Raw genomic sequence first — 18,143 nt, forward strand, 5'->3', positions numbered from 1 at the left:
TAGAAAAGAAAGTTTCATGTTGTCATTCTCTATACTAGATATTAATTCCTAGATGAGTTTGATTTTTTTTTTTTGCAGTTGAACGGTGATAAAATGAAGCTATTTTGAAGCACATTAAATCTGCAAATTTGAACACTTTGATGTCAGTGTTCATTTTCTTGCAAGGTATCCTATTTTCACCTTCATAAAAGTGAATGCTTGCATGTACCATATAATTAAATTTAGCCATACCAAAAGCTCAAGTCTATGCATTTATTAACTCTTGACTGCATCACTGCCTAGGAAATTTGATAAAGTTTACTACAGTTTTCTTAATCTCTGATGTAACTTATCTAGTAAGTAGTTCAAATCTGCAGTTTAGGGAAAGCAAATATTACTTTCTTATTTCCATGGCCTCTATCACAATGACACAGTACTGTTCTGGCAAAGACATCTATACATTCTTTTCTCCTGGGATATGGGACTCCCTGCAATGTTGGCTCTAATATCTGCCCTAAGGAACCGAATTGCTCTTCTGAGGGAAGTGGAAATTAGCTCTTGCTCTTCAAGACTGAGATTTATAAAATACATTCTGGCTGGTCACCAGAAAATGAAAATTTTGCAAATCTTGGAAAGTTTGAAACTGCTAAAGGTGTCATATGCAATCTGTTCCTTCAGCAGGATTTTATTCAGATCAGTTCTACAGCAAACCTAGAGGATATAATAAGAAAAAGGGCAGAGAGGAGCAGATTCACTGGAATAGAAACTCACAAAGCACCCAACATGAAATTGTTAAATGATAGATGTGCTTTTCAAGGCAAAGGGCCACAGCCCCATCTCATCTGTTAACCTAATTGCAGATATATTTTTGCTTCCTCTGGCATTGCCAAATATAAACTAATAGTCTTTCCTGCCTCATCTCCACTCACCCCCACCACATGTCTACTCTCTGATCAAAACAGATGACAAATACTTTCCCAAAGACCCCTCTGATTTACGCTTCTGTTTCCTTACTTACTCCAGTTTCTCTGTTTAGATTACTTATTATATGCTCACTGGTTAAGTACAACCCAGAAGTTAAAGCTTAGATGTCATTTCTTTTGTGGATGTCCTCTACTATCTGTCAGTCTTTTCAAAAGTACTGCCTGTACATGCTGTCTCTCTTTGCTTACATCCCTGTCACTCTTCAACCCACTCGGATCTGGTTTTGCTCATACTATTCCACTGAACATATCCTTACAGAGTCACTAAAGCCACCCATACTCCCCAGTGAATGGCTTTCTCTGTCCTCATCATACTAGATTTTTCTGTAGCTTTCAAAAGAGTAAACCATGGCTTTCTTTTTCAAACTCTCTTCTATCTTGACTTTTGAAACTCACCTCTCTACTGACTTTCCTATTAATTCCTTGGCTTTTTCTTTCTCATTTTTCTCATTTCTCATTTCTCATTTAGCTCCACTCTATCCCAAATCTAATCCAAGTTTTGTCTTCTCTGTAAATAACAACAGTTCTTTATTTCACTGTCTAAGCACAGAACTTTGTGAGACAGTCTCCCCACAAAGGTATACAGACTGGTTAGCCAGCATTCTTTTTGTACTGGTCATCTATATTAATCAGGGTTCTCCAGAAGAAGGGAAAAAAAACCACTCTAGATAGACAGATAGATGATAGATGAATGGATGGATGGATGGATGAATAGATAGATAGATATGGAGAGATGAGGTTTTTTAAATAAATAATTGGCTCACACGATTATGGAGGCCTAGAAGTCCCAATCAGCCATTTGCAAGCTGGAGACCCAGGAAAGCCAGGGGTGGTATAGTTAAAAGGCCTGGGAGCCAGAGAATGATGGTATAGATTCCAGTCTGAGTCTGAAGGCCTGAGAACCAGGAATGGTGGAGACAGGAGAAGACTGATGTGCCAGCTCAAGCAGTATAGCAGATAGCACAAATCCCTTCTTCCTCTACTGTTTTGTTCTATTCTGGCCACCAGTATTGGGGAGGGCAATCTGCTTTACTCAGTCTTCAAATGTTAATCACATCTAGAAACACCTTCACAACACATCCAGACATAGTATTTAACCAGATATTTGGACATCTCATGATCCAGTCAAATTGTCACATAAAATTAGCTAGCACATCATGCAAAGGAATAAGAATCTAGCCAACATTTATCTAATCTTATCCACAGGATATCAGGGAATATGATGGTATCATGTGTTAATATCTTGGTAGATGAATCAGTAGGATTACACAACCATCACACAACAAGAAACATTTATGCCCTGAGATTGAAATAGGAAATAAAAATAACTGACCTGATAAAAGCTCTTTGAGGCTACCTCAGGGAGCAATCTTTAACCAGAGCATAGAGAAGCAAATAGCCAGATGGTTTCCACTCACCAGGCTAGGAAAAGGAAATGCAGTGTTTCAAAGTTATCATCATTCTGAAGTCTGACTGCCTCTGCCTTATAGGATTTTGTCATCTCAATCTCCAAAGGGTGAGGAGTCATCTTTATGCTTGAGACAAAAAGCTGCTTCAGGACTCTGGAGTTGCACAGGGCACACAGTCTTCTATGTTGTCAGACAAACAGCTGTTATCCATGTCTGTGGAAAAGCAACAGCTGATGTCTTCTGACATGGTGTTATGTTTACATATCATGGAGTAATGAGTCTGTTCCATGTTGAAAATGAAGCCACATCAAGGGGCAGTACAGTGACACTGTAGGTCTTATCATGGAATCACATAATCTCATAAATGGAAAAGTTCTTTGGCTTTTAAGCACAAGCATTCATCAGATCATGCAATCAAACTGAAATGTGCAGTCGCAATTTTATTGGGTTCAGAGCATCTCACTTTAAGGGGAGAACTAAGATATCACAATATGTCGAAAACAGAAGAATTAACATCATGAGAGATTTGGGGGAAAAAAGGGGACAGTGGAATGGCTGAAGTCAGTGGGAATGTTTAAGCAGGAGAAGAATGAAATGGTGAGAAAATAAAGTACATGAAAAGTAGACTCACTTCCGGGTAAGATGGCGGAAGAGTAAGACGCGGAGATCACCTTCCTCCCCACGGATACACCAGAAATACAGCTACACGTGGAACAACTCCTACAGAACACCTACTGAACGCTGGCAGAAGACCCCAGACCTCCCAAAAGGCAAGAAACTCCCCACATACCTGGGTAGGGCAAAGCGGAGAGATCCGCACACAGAGGATCGGTGCCGAGCGGCACTCACCAGCCCGAGAGGCTTGTCTGTTCGCCCGCCGGGGCGCGCAGCGCTGGAAGCTGAGGCTCGGGCTTTGGTCAGAGCGCAGGGAGAGGACTGGGGCTGGCGGCGAGAACTCAGCCTGAAGGGGGCTAATGTGCCACAGCTAGCCGGGAGGGAGTCCGGGAAAACTCTGGAGCTGCCGAAGAGGCAAGAGACTTTTTTTTCCCTCTTGGTTTCCTGGTGCGCGAGGAGAGGGGATTAAGAGCGCTGCTTAAAGGGGCTCCACAGACGGGCGCGAGTCGCGACTGAAAGCGCGGAGCCCAGTGACAGGCGTGGGACGCTGGGGCTGCTGCTGCCGCCGCCAAGAAGCCTGTGTGCGAGCGCAGGTCACTGCCCACACCGCCCTTCCGGGAGCCTGTGCAGCCCGCCACTGCCGGGGTCCCGGGATCCAGGGGCGGCTTCCCTGGGAGAACGCACGGCGCGCCTCGGGCTGGTGCAACGTCACGCCGACCTCTGCCGCTGCAGGCTCGCCCCGCACTCCGTGCCCCTCCCTCCCTCCCGGCCTGAGTGAGCCAGAGTCCCCGAAGAGGCTGCTCCTTTAACCCTGTCCTGTCTGAGCGAAGAACAGACGCCCTCCGGCGACCTACACGCAGAGGCGGGGCCAAATCCAAAGCTGAGACCCAGGAGCTGTGAGAACAAAGAAGAGAAAGGGAAACCTCTCCCAGCAGCCTCAGAAGCAGCGGATTAAAGCTCCACAATCAACTTGATGTACCCTGCATCTGTGGAATACATGAATAGACAACACATCATCCCAAATTGAGGAGCCTGGAGTCAGTGCTGTGCCTCTGAGGTGGGAGAGCCAACTTCAGGACACTGGTCCACAAGAGACCTCCCAGCTCCACATAATATCAAACGGCGAAAATCTTCCAGAGATCTCCATCTCAACACCAGCACCCAGCTTCACTCAACGACCAGCAGGCTACAGTGCTGGACACCCTAAGCCAAACAACTAGCAAGACAGGAACACAACGCCACCCATTAGCAGAGAGGTGGCCTAAAATCATAAAAAGTCCACAGACACCCCAAAACACACCACCAGACGTGGACCTGCCCACCAGAAAGACAAGATCCAGCCTCATCCACCAGAACACAGGCACTAGTCCCCTCCACCAGGAAGCCTACACAACCCACTAAACCAACCTTAGCCACTGGGGACAGACACCAAAAACAACGGGAACTACGAACCTGCAGCCTGCAAAAAGGAGACCCCAAACACAGTAACATAAGCAAAATGAGAAGACAGAAAAACACACAGCAGGAGAAGGAGCAAGATAAAAACCCACCAGACCTAACAAATGAAGAGGTAATAGGCACTCTACCTGAAAAAGAATTCAGAATAATGATGGTAAAGATGATCCAAGATTCTATTTCCCAGATCCAAAATCTTGGAAATAGAATAGACAAAATGCAAGAAACAGTTAACAAGGACCTAGAAGAACTAAAGATGAATCAAGCATCAATTAAAAACACAATACATGAAATAAAAAATACTCTAGATGGGATCAATAGCAGAATAACTGAGGCAGAAGAACGGATAAGTGAGGTGGAAGATAAAATAGTGGAAATAACTGCTGCAGAGCAAAATAAAGAAAAAAGAATGAAAAGAACAGAGGACAGTCTCAGAGACCTCTGGGACAACATTAAACGCACCAACATTCGAATTATAGGGGTTCCAGAAGAAGAAGAGAAAAAGAAAGGGACTGAGAAAATATTTGAAGAGATTATAGTTGAAAACTTCCCTAATATGGGAAAGGAAATAGTTAATCAAGTCCAGGAGGCACAGAGAGCCCCATACAGAATAAATCCAAGGAGAAATACGCCAAGACACATATTAATCAAACTGTCAAAAATTAAACACAAAGAAATCATATTAAAAGCAGCAAGGCAAAAACAACAAATAACACACAAGGGAATCCCCATCAGGATAACAGCTGATCTCTCAGCAGAAACTCTACAAGCCAGAAGGGAGTGGCAGGACATACTTAAAGTGATGAAGGAGAAAAACCTGCAACCAAGATTACTCTACCCAGCAAGGATCTCATTCAGATTTGATGGAGAAATTAAAACGTTTACAGACAAGCAAAAGCTGAGAGAGTTCAGCACCACCAAACCAGCTTTACAACAAATGCTAAAGGAACTTCTCTAGGCAAGAAACACAACAGAAGGAAAAGACCTACAATAATGAACCCAAAACAATTAAGGAAATGGGAATAGGAACATACATATCGATAATTACCTTAAATGTAAATGGACTAAATGCTCCCACCAAAAGACACAGAGTGGCTGAATGGATACAAAAACAAGACCCATCTATATGCTGTCTACAAGAGACCCACTTCAGACCTAGAGACACATACAGACTGAAAGTAAGGGGATGGAAAAAGATATTCCATGCAAATGGAAACCAAAAGAAAGCTGGAGTAGCAATTCTCATATCAGACAAAATAGACTTTAAAATAAGGACTACTAGAAGAGACAAAGAAGGACACTACATAATGATCAAGGGATCGATCCAGGAAGAAGATATAACAATTGTAAATATTTATGCACCAAACATAGGAGCACCTCAATACATAAGGCAAATACTAACAGCCATAAAAGGAGAAATCGACAGTAACACACTCATAGTAGGGGACTTTAACACCCCACTTTCACCAATGGACAGATCATCCAAAATGAAAATAAATAAGGAAACACAAGCTTTAAATGATACATTAAACAAGATGGACTTAATTGATATTTATAGGACATTCCATCCAAAAACAACAGAATACACATTTTTCTCAAGTGCTCATGGAACATTCTCCAGGATAGATCATATCTTGGGTCACAAATCAAGCCTTGGTAAATTTAAAAAAATTGAAATTGTATCAAGTATCTTTTCCGACCACAATGCTATGAGACTAGATATCAATTACAGGAAAAGATCTGTAAAAAATACAAACACATGGAGGCTAAACAATACACTACTTAATAATGAAGTGATCACTGAAGAAATCAAAGAGGAAATTAAAAAATACCTAGAAACAAATGACAATGGAGACACGACGACCCAAAACCTATGGGATGCAGCAAAAGCAGTTCTAAGAGGGAAGTTTATAGCAATACAATCCCACCTTAAGAAACAGGAAACATCTCGAATAAACAACCTAACCTTGCACCTAAAGCAATTAGAGAAAGAAGAACAAAAACATCCCAAAGTTAGCAGAAGGAAAGAAATCATAAAAATCAGATCAGAAATAAATGAAAAAGAAATGAAGGAAACGATAGCAAAGATCAATAAAAGTAAAAGCTGGTTCTTTGAGAAGATAAACAAAATTGATAAACCATTAGCCAGACTCATCAAGAAAAAAAGGGAGAAGACTCAAATCAATAGAATTAGAAATGAAAAAGGAGAAGTAACAACTGACACTACAGAAATACAAAAGATCATGAGAGATTACTATAAGCAACTCTATGCCAATAAAATGGACAACCTGGAAGAAATGGACAAATTCTTAGAAATGCACAACCTGCCAAGACTGAATCAGGAAGAAATAGAAAATATGAACAGACCAATCACAAGCACTGAAATTGAAACTGTGATAAAAAATCTTCCAACAAACAAAAGCCCAGGACCAGATGGCTTCACAGGCGAATTCTATCAAGCATTTAGAGAAGAGCTAACACCTATCCTTCTGAAACTCTTCCAAAATATAGCAGAGGGAGGAACACTCCCAAACTCATTCTACGAGGCCACGATCACCTTGATACCAAAACCAGGCAAGGATGTCACAAAGAAAGAAAACTACAGGCCAATATCACTGATGAACATAGATGCAAAAATCCTCAACAAAATACTAGCAAACAGAATCCAACAGCACGTTAAAAGGATCATACACCATGATCAAGTGGGGTTTATTCCAGGAATGCAAGGATTCTTCAATATACGCAAATCAATCAACGTGATACACCATATTAACAAATTGAAGGAGAAAAACCATATGATCATCTCAATAGATGCAGAGAAAGCTTTCGACAAAATTCAACACCCATTTATGATAAAAACCCTGCAGAAAGTAGGCATAGAGGGAACTTTCCTCAACATAATAAAGGCCATATATGACAAACCCACAGCCAGCATCGTCCTCAATGGTGAAAAACTGAAACCATTTCCACTAAGATCAGGAACTAGACAAGGTTGCCCACTTTCACCACTCTTATTCAACCTAGTTTTGGAAGTTTTAGCCACAGCAATCAGAGAAGAAAAGGAAATAAAAGGAATCCAAATTGGAAAAGAAGAAGTAAAGCTGTCACTGTTTGCAGATGACATGATACTATACATAGAGAATCCTAAAGATGCTACCAGAAAACTACTAGAGTTAATCAACGAATTTGGTAAAGTTGCAGGATACAAAATTAATGCACAGAAATCTCTGGCATTCCTATATACTGATGATGAAAAATCTGAAAGTGAAATCAAGGAAACACTCCCATTTACCATTGCAACAAAAAGAATAAAATATCTAGGAATAAACCTACCTAAGGAGACAAAAGACCTGTATGCAGAAAATTATAAGACACTGATGAAAGAAATTAAAGATGATACAAATAGATGGAGAGATGTACCATGTTCTTGGATTGGAAGAATCAACATTGTGAAAATGACTCTACTACCCAAAGCAATCTACAGGTTCAATGCAATCCCTATCAAACTACCACTGGCATTTTTCACAGAACTAGAACAAAAAATTTCACAATTTGTATGGAAACACAAAAGACCCCGAATAGCCAAAGCAATCTTGAGAACGAAAAATGGAGCTGGAGCAATCAGGCTCCCTGACTTCAGACTATACTACAAAGCTACAGTAATCAAGACAGTATGGTACTGGCACAAAAACAGAAAGATAGATCAATGGAACAGGATAGAAAGCCCAGAGTTAAACCCACGGACATATGGTCACCTTATCTTTGATAAAGGAGGCAGGAATGTACAGTGGAGAAAGGACAGTCTCTTCAATAAGTGGTGCTGGGAAAACTGGATAGGGACATGTAAAAGTATGAGATTCGATCACTCCCTAACACCATACACAAAAATAAGCTCAAAATGGATTAAAGACCTAAATGTAAGGCCAGACACTATCAAACTCTTAGAGGAAAACATAGGCAGAACACTCTATGACATAAATCACAGCAAGATCCTTTTTGACCCACCTCCTAGAGAAATGGAAATAAAGACAAAAATAAACACATGGGACCTAATGAAACTTAAAAGCTTTTGCACAGCAAAGGAAACCATAAACAAGACCAAAAGACAACCCTCAGAATGGGAGAAAATATTTGCAAATGAAGCAACTGACAAAGGATTAATCTCCAAAATTTATAAGCAGCTCATGCAGCTCAATAACAAAAAAACAAACAGCCCAATCCAAAAATGGGCAGAAGACCTAAATAGACATTTCTCCACAGAAGATATACAGACTGCCAACAAACACATGAAAGGATGCTCAACATCTTTACTCATTAGAGAAATGCAAATCAAAACTACAATGAGATATCATCTCACACCAGTCAGAATGGCCATTATCAAAAACTCTAGAAACAATAAATGCTGGAGAGGGTGTGGAAAAAAGGGAACACTCTTGCACTGCTGGTGGGAATGTGAATTGGTACAGCCGCTATGGAGAACGGTATGGAGGTTCCTTAAAAAACTACAAATAGAACTACCATATGACCCAGCAATCCCACTACTGGGCATATACCCTGAGAAAACCATAATTCAAAAAGAGACATGCACCAAAATGTTCATAGCAGCCCTATTTACAATAGCCCGGAGATGGAAACAACCTAAGTGTCCATCATCGGATGAATGGATAAAGAAGATGTGGCACATATATACAATGGAATATTACTCAGCCATAAAAAGAAATGAAATTGAGCTATTTGTAATGAGGTGGATAGACCTAGAGTCTGTCATACAGAGTGAAGTAAGTCAGAAAGAGAAAGACAAATACTGTATGCTAACACATATATATGGAATTTAAGAAAAAAAATGTCATGAAGAACATAGGGGTAAGACAGGAATAAAGACACAGACCTACTAGAGAATGGACTTGAGGATATGGGGAGGGGGAAGGGTAAGCTGTGACAAAGTGAAAGAGCGGCATGGACATATATACACTACCAAACGTGAGGTAGATAGCTAGTGGGAAGCAGCCGCATAGCACAGGGAGATCAGCTCGGTACTTTGTGACCGCCTGGAGGGGTGGGATAAGGAGGGTGGGAGGGAGACGCAAAAGGGAGGGGATATGGAAACATATGTATATGTATAACTGATTAAATTTGTTATAAAGCAAAAAAATAAAATAAAATAAAATTAAAAAAAAAAAAAAAAAAAAACACGGGAATGGAAAAAGGAATCCCTCAGAATGGGCGAAAATCGTTGCAGACGAATCAATGGACAGAGGTTTAATCTCCAATATATATAAACAGCTCATGCAGCTTAATATTAAAAAAAACAAACAACCCAAAAAAAAATGGGCAGAAGATCTAAAGAGACGTTTCTTCAAAGGAGACACAGAGATGGCCAAGACGCACATGAAAAGCTGCTCAACAGCACTAATTATTAGAGAAATGCAAATCAAAACTACAATGAGGTATCACCTCACACCTGTTAGAATCAGCATCATCAGAAAATCTACAAACAACCAATTCTGGGGAGGGTGTGGACAAAAGCAGCCCTTTTCCACAATTGGTGGGAATGTAAATTGATATAGTCACTATGGAGAACAGTATGGAGTTTCCTTAAAAAATCTAGAAATAGAATTACCATCTGATCCAGCAATCCCACGTCTGGGCATATACCCAGAGAAAACCGTATTTCAAAAAGGCACATTCACCACAATGTTCGTTGCAGCACTATTTACAATAGCCAGGTAATGGAAGCAACCTAAATGCCCACAGACAGATGAATGGATAAAGATGTGGTACATATATAAAATGGAATATTACTCGGCCATAAAAAGGAATGAAACTGGGTCATTTGTAGAGACATCGATGGATCGAGAGACTGTCATACAGAATGAAGTAAGTCAGAAAGAGGAAAACAAATATTGTCTATTAACGCATATATGTGGAGCCTAAAAATGGTACAGATGAACTGGTTGGCAGGGAAGAAATAGAGACACAGAGGTAGAGAACAAACGTATGGACACCAAGTGTGGGAAGCCATGGGGTGGTGGTGGTGGGATGAGTTGGGAGTTTGGGATTGACCTGTATACATGTATATGCATAAAATACATAACTAATAATAACGTGCTGTATAAAAAAGAAAATAAAATAAAATTTCAAAATTTTAAAAAATAAAATTTAAAAATAAAACAGAAAAAAAAAAAGTAGACTCAACTATTGTAATTTTTAAAACCTATTTTTAAAAATATTTATTTAATATTTGGCTGTGCCGGTCTTAGTTGTGGCATGCAGGATCTTTTTTTTTTTTTTTTTTTAGTTGTGGCATGTGGGATCTAGTTCCCTGACCAGGGATCGAACCCGGGCTCCCTGCATTGGGAGTGTGGAGTGTTAACCACCAGACCACCAGGGAAGTCCCAAAACTTATTTTTATTGGGTGTATATAATTGTAATATATTATAATTAATATATGTTAATATTTATATACTATTCAAAAAAATAATTTTTCCAATGTTTTGCAAGAATATTAATTTAGGTCCAATAGAAATAAGAATGTTCAGAGTCAGAACGGTCCAGAGAAGGGGCACATTTCTTGGGGATGCAGTAACTTGCATATCTCTGCTCAAACATACAACGTGTTTCAAAGGGGCTTAAGCATCAGATTGGATGTCTATGAACATCTATCAAGTGTCTTGCCATTTATAACTTGAGAATTAAGAAGAGTTGCCTTGTATAAGCACCTTCGGAAAGGTTATTGGGTGTTTTTTTTAACATCTTTATTGGAGTATAATTGCTTTACAATGGTGTGTTAGTTTCTGCTTTATAACAAAGTGAATCAGCTATACATACACATGTATCCCCATATCTCTTCCCTCTTGCGTCTCCCTCCCACCCTCCCTATCCCACCCCTCTAGGTGGTCACAAACCACCTAGCTGATCTCCCTGTGCTATGTGGCTGCTTCCCACTACCTATCTATTTTACGTTTGGTAGTGTATATATGTCAGTGCTACTCTCTTACTTTGTCCCAGCTTACCCTTCCCCCTCCCCGTGTCCTCAAGTCCATTCTCTACGTCTGTGTCTTTATTCCTGTCCTGCCCCTAGGTTCTTCAGAACCATTTTTGTTTTAGATTCCATATATATGTGTTAGCATACGGTATTTGTTTTTCTCTTTCTGACTTACTTCACTCTGTATGACAGACTCTAGGTCCATCCACCTCCCTTCAAATAACTCAGTTTCGTTTCTTTTTATGGCTGAGTAATATTCCATTTTATATATATGTGCCACATCTTTATCCATTCATCTGTCGATGGACACTTAGGTTGCTTCCATGTCCTGGCTGTTGTAAATAGAGCTGCAGTGAACATTGTGGTACATGACTCTTTTTGAATTATCATTTTCTCAGGGTATATGCCCAGTCCTGGGATTGCTGGTTTGTATGGTAGTTCTATTTTTAGTTTCTTAAGGAACCTCCGTACTGTTCTCCATAGTGGCTGTATCAATTTACATTCCCACCAACAGTGCAAGAGGGTTCCCTGTTCTCCACACCCTCTCCAGCATTTATAGTTTGTAGATTTTTTGATGATGGCCATTCTGACTGGTGTGAGATGATACCTCATTATAGTTTTGATTTGCATTTCTCTAATGATTGGTGATGTTGAGCATTCTTTCATATGCTTGTTGGCAATCTGTATATCTTCTTTGGAGAAATGTCTGTTTAGATCTCCTGCCCATTTTGGGATTGGGTTGTTTGTTTTCTTGATATTGAGCTTCATGAGCTGCTTGTAAATTTTGGAGATTAATCCTTTGTCAGTTGGTTCATTTGCAAATATTTTCTCCCATTCTGAGGGTTGTCTTTTCATCTTGTTTATGGTTTCCTTTGCTGTGCAAAAGCTTTGAAGTTTCATTAGGTCCCATTTGTTTATTTTTGTTTTTATTTCCATTTCTCTAGGAGGTGGGTCAAAAAGGATCTTGCTATGATTTATGTCATAGAGTGTTCTGCCTATGTTTTCATCTAAGAGTTTTATAGTGTCTGGCCTTACATTTAGGTCTTTAATCCATTTTGAGTTTATTTTTGTGTGTGGTATTAGGAAGTGTTCCAATTTCATTCTTTTACATGTAGTTGTCCAGTTTTCCCAGCACCGCTTATTGAAGAGGCTGTCTTTTCTCCACTGTATACCCTTGCCTCCTTTATCAAAAACAAGGTGACCATATGTGCATGGGTTTATCTCTGGGCTTTCTATCCTGTTCCATTGATCTATATTTCTTTTTTTGTGCCAGTATCATACTGTCTTGATTACTGTAGCTTTGTGGTGTAGGTTGAAGTCAGGGAGCCTGATTGCTCCAGCTCTGTTTTTCTTTCTCAAGATTGCTTTGGCTTTTTGGGGTCTTTTGTGTTTTCATACAAATTGTGCAATTTTTTGTTCTAGTTCTGTGAAAAATGCCATTGGTAGTTTTGTAGGGATTGCACTGAATCTGTAGATTGCTTTGGCTAGTATAGTCATTTTCACAATGTTGATTCTTCCAATCCAAGAACATGGTGTATCTCTCCATCTGTTTGTAGCGTCTTTAATTTCTTTCATCAGTGTCTTATAGTTTTCTGCATAGAGGTCTTTTGTCCCCTTAAGTAGGTTTATTCCTAGATATTTTATTTTATTTTTTCCATGGTAAATGAGAGTGTTTCCTTCAAATTTCTCTTTCAGATTCTTCATCATTAGTGTATTGGAATGCAAGAGATTTCTGTGCATTCATTTTGTATCCTGTCAGTTTACCAAATTCATTGATTAGCTCTAGTAGTTTTCTGGTAGCATCTTTAGGATTCTCTATGTATAGTATCATGTCATCTGCAAACAAGGATAGATTTACTTCTTCTTTTCTGATTTGGATTCCTTTTATTTCTTTTTCTTCTCTGATTTCTGTGGCTAAAACTTCCAAATCTATGTTGAATAATAATGGTGACAGTGGACAACCTTGTCTTGTTCCTGATCTTAGAGGAAATGGTTTCAGTTTTTCACCATTGAGAACAATGTTGGCTGTGGGTTTGTCATATATGGCCTTTATTATGTTGAGGTAAGTTCTCTCTATGCCTACTTTTTGGAGGGTTTTCATCATAAATGGGTGTTGAATTTTGTCAAAAGATTTTTCTGCATCTACTGAGATAATCATATGGTTTTTCTCCTTCAGTTTGACAGTATGGTTTATTACATTGATTGATTTGTGTATACTGAAGAATCCTTGCATTCCTGGAATAAACCCCACTTGATCATGGTGTATGATCCTTTTAATGTGCTGTTGGATTCTGGTTGCTAGTAGTTTGTTGAGAATTTTTGCATCTATGTTCATCAGTGATATTGGCCTATAGTTTTCTTTCTTTGTGACATCTTTGTCTGGTTTTGGTATCAGGGTGATGGTGGCCTCGTAGAATGAGTTTGAGAGTATTCCTCCCTCTGCTATATTTTGGAAGAGTTTGAGAAGGATAGGTGTTAGCTCTTCTCTAAATGTTTAATAGAATTTGCCTGTGAAGCCACCTGGTCCTGGGTTTTTGTTTGTTGGAAGATTTTTAATCACAGTCACAATTTCAGTGCTTCTGATTGGTCTGTTTATATTTTCTATTTCTTCCTGGTTCAATCTTGGAAGGTTGTGCTTTTCTCAGAATTTGTCCATTTCTTTGTGATTGTCCATTTTATTGGCATATAGTTGCTTGTAATAATCTCTCATGATCCTTTGTATTTCTGCAGTGTCAGTCTCCTTTTACATTTCTAATACTCTTGATTTGAGTCTTCCCCCTTTTTTTTCTTGATGAGTCTGGCTAATGGTTTATCAATTTTATCTTCTCAAAGAACCAGCTTTTAGTTTTATTGATCTTTGCTATCATTTCCTTCATTTCTTTTTCATTTATTTCTGATCTGAGCTTTATGGTTTCTTTCCTTCTGCTAACTTTGGGAGTTTTTTGTTCTCCTTTCTCTAATTGCTTTAGGTGTAAGGTTAGGTTGTTTATTTGAGATGTTTCTTGTTTCTTGAGGTAGGATTGTATTGCTATACACTTCCCTCTTAGAACTGCTTTTGCTGCATCCCATAGGTTTTGGGTCATTGTGTTTTCACTGTCATTTGTTTCTAGGTATTTTTTGATTTCCTCTTTGATTTCTTCACTGATCTCTTGTTTATTTAGTAGTGTGTTTTTTAGCCTCCATGTGTTTGTACTTTTATAGATTTTTTCCTGTAATTGATATCTAGTCTCATAGCACTGTGGTCAGAAAAGATACTTGATACAATTTCAATTTTCTTAAGTTTACCAAGGCTTGCTTTGTGACCCAAAGATATGATCTATCCTGGAGAATGTTCCATGAACACTTGAGAATGAAGAATATTCTGTTGTTTTTGGATAGAATGTCCTATAAATATCAACTGAGTTCATCTTGTTTAATGTATCATTTAAAGCTTGTGTTTCCTTATTTATTTGCATTTTGGATGAACTGTCCATTGGTGAAAGTGGGGTGTTAAAGTCCCCTGTTATTATTGTGCTACTGTTGATATCCCCTTTTATGGCTGTTAGCATTTGCCTTATGTATTGAGGTGCTCCTATGTTGGGTGCATAAATAATTACAATTGTTATATCTTCTTCTTGGATTGATCCCTTGATCACTATATACTCTTCTTCTTTGTCTCTTTTAATAGTCTTTATTTTAAAGTCCATTTTGTCTGATACGAGAATTGCTATTCCAGCTTTCTTTTGATTTCCATTTGCATGGAATATCTTTTTTCCATCCCCTCACTTTCAGTCTGTATGTGTCCCTAGGTCTGAAGTGGGTCTCTTGTAGACAGCATATATATGGGTCTTGTTTTTGTATCCATTCAGCCAGTCTATGTCTTTTGGTTGGAGCATTTAATGCATTTACATTTAAGATAATTATAGATATGTATGTTCCTATTACCATTTTATTAATTGTTTGGGGTTTGTTATTGTAGATCTTTTCCTTCTCTTGTGTTTCCTGCCTAGAGAAGTTCCTTTAGCATTTGTTTTAAAGCTGGATAGGTAGTGCTGAATTCTCTTAGCTTTTGCTTGTCTGTAAAGTTTTTAATTTCTCCATCAAATCTGAATGAGATCCTTGCTGGGTAGAGTAATCCTTGTTGTAGGTTTTTCCCTTTCATCACTTTAAATATGTCCTGCCACTCCCTTCTGTCTTGCAGAGTTTCTGCTGAAAGATCAGCTGTTAACCTTATGGGGATTCCTTTGTATGTTATTTGTTGTTTTTCCCTTTCCTGCTTTTAATATTTTTTCTTTGCATTTAATTTTTGATAGTTTGATTAATATGTGTCTTGGCATGTTTCTCCTTGGATTTATCCTGTATGGGACTCTCTGCACTTCCTGGACTTGATTGACTATTTCCTTTCCCATATTAGGGAAGTTTTCAACTATGATCTCTTCAAATATTTTCTCAATCCCTGTCTTTTTTCTTCTTCTGCTGGGACCCCTATAATTCAAATGTTGGTTCATTTAATGTTGTTGCAGAGGTCTCTGAGACTGTCCTCAATTCTTTTCATTCTTTTTTCTTTATTCTGCTCTGCAGTAGTTATTTCCACTATTTTATCTTCCAGGTCACTTCTCTGTTCTTATGCCTCAGTTTTTCTGCTATTGATTCCTTCTAGAGAATTTTTAATTTCATTTATTGTGTTGTTCATCATTCTTTGTTTGGTCTTTAGTTCTTCTAGGTCCTTGTTAAACGTTTCTTATATTTTTTCCATTCTATTTCCAAGATTTTGGATCATCTTTACTGTCATTACCGTGAATTCTTTTTCAGGTAGACTGCCTATTTCCTTTTCATTTGTTAGGTCTGGTGGATTTTTGCCTTGCTCCTTCATCTGCTGTCTGTTCTCTGTCTTCTCCATTTGCTTAACTTACTGCGTTTGGGGTCTCCTTTTCACAGGCTGCAGGTTCGTAGTTCCTGTTGTTTTTTGTGTCTGCCCCAAGAGGCTAAGGTTGGTTCAGTGGGTTGTGTAGGCTTCGTGGTGGAGGGGACTGGTGCCTGTATTCTGGTGGATGAGGCTGGATCTTGTCTTTCTGGTGGGCAGGACTATGTCCGGTGGTGTGTTTTGGGGTGTCTGTGACCTTATTATGATTTTAGGCAGGCTTTCTGCTAATGGGTGGGCTTGTGTTCCTTTCTTGCTAGTTGTTTGGCATAGGGTGTTCAGCACTGCAGCTTGCTGGTCGTTAAGTGAAGCTGGGTCTTAGCGTTGAGATGGAGATCCCTGGGAGAGCTTTCACCATTTGGTATCACGTGGAGCCAGGAGGTGTCTGGTGGACCAGTGTCCTGAACTTGGCTCTCCCACCTCAGAGGCACAGGCCTGACACCTGGTCGGAGCACCAAGACCCTGTCAGCCACACGGGTCAGAAGAAAAGGAAGAAAGAGAGAGAGAGAGAGAGAGTGTGTGTGAGAGAGAGAGAGAGGGAGGGGGGAGGGAGAGAGGGAGGGAGGAAGGAAGGAAGGAAGGGAAAAATAAAATAAAATAATTAAAATAAAAAAATATTAAAAATAAAATTTAAGAGTAATAAAAGAAAAAAGGAAACCAAAACGGAAGAAAGGAGAGAACAACCAAACCAAAAAACAAATCCACCAATGATAACAAGCGCTAAAAACTATACTGAAACAAAACAAAAAAACGGACAGAGAGAACCCAAGACAAATGGTAAAAGCAAAGGTTCACAGACAAAATCACACAAAGAAGCATATACATACACACAAAAAGAGAAAAAGGAGAAAAATACATATATGTATATATTAAAAAAAAGGAAGAGAGCAAGCAAATCAATAAACAAATCTACCAATGATAATAAACTCTAAATACTAAACTATGATAAGCATAAAATCAGAAACAAATTAAATGCAGAAAGCAAACCCCAAGTCTATAGTTGCTCCCAAAGTCCACTGCCTCAATTTTGGGATGATTCGTCGTCTATTCAGGTATTCCACAGATGCAGGGTACATCAAGTTGATTGTGGAGATTTAATCCGCTGCTCCTGAGGCTGCTGGGAGAAATTTCCCTTTCTCTTCTTTGTTCACACAGCTCCTGGGGTTCAGCTTTGGATTTGGCCCTACCTCTGCGTGCAGGTTGCCTGAGGGCATCTGTTCTTCACCCAGACAGGACGGGGTTAAAGGAGTGGCTGATTAGGCATCTCTGGCTCACTCAGGCTGTGGGGAGGGACCCATTATGTTTTAAAATGTTGTGAAATTGAGCAGAAAATAAGTTTTTAAGCTTTATAAAGGCATATTAAAGGCAAATGTAGCTTTCTAAGAGCTATATATTTTTTTATTTCAGTTTGTTATGCAGTCGACTTTTGCATTACCTATACTATTATGACAAGGAAATTAGCCAGTTCAAATTCAAGGAGAAATAACCAAGATTTATAGACAGAAATGTGAATACTTGATCCAAGGATTCAAATGTTGGCCAAGTTATTCACATTCTTTTATCTAAATGTTTAGATTAAGAGGCTCAATATCAGTATTTTATGTTTCAACTTGTGGATATTCAAAACCTGAATGAGCTAGGGCAAAATGTTATTATTAGACACTTCAGGCCAAATGGGTGCCAGTCATTAACATCAGGCTAAACTGAGAGGTTGAAAAATGTCCTGTTGAATATAACCTTTTCTTCCCACCCTCGTGTTTGACATGTTCCCTGTTTCTTAGTTTCTAGCTTCTCTATTCCATTTTCTAAGTTCATGG

Source organism: Mesoplodon mirus (assembly GCF_964341445.2).
Source record: "Mesoplodon mirus genome assembly, chromosome: 19".
Classification (NCBI taxonomy): Eukaryota; Metazoa; Chordata; class Mammalia; order Artiodactyla; family Ziphiidae; genus Mesoplodon; species Mesoplodon mirus.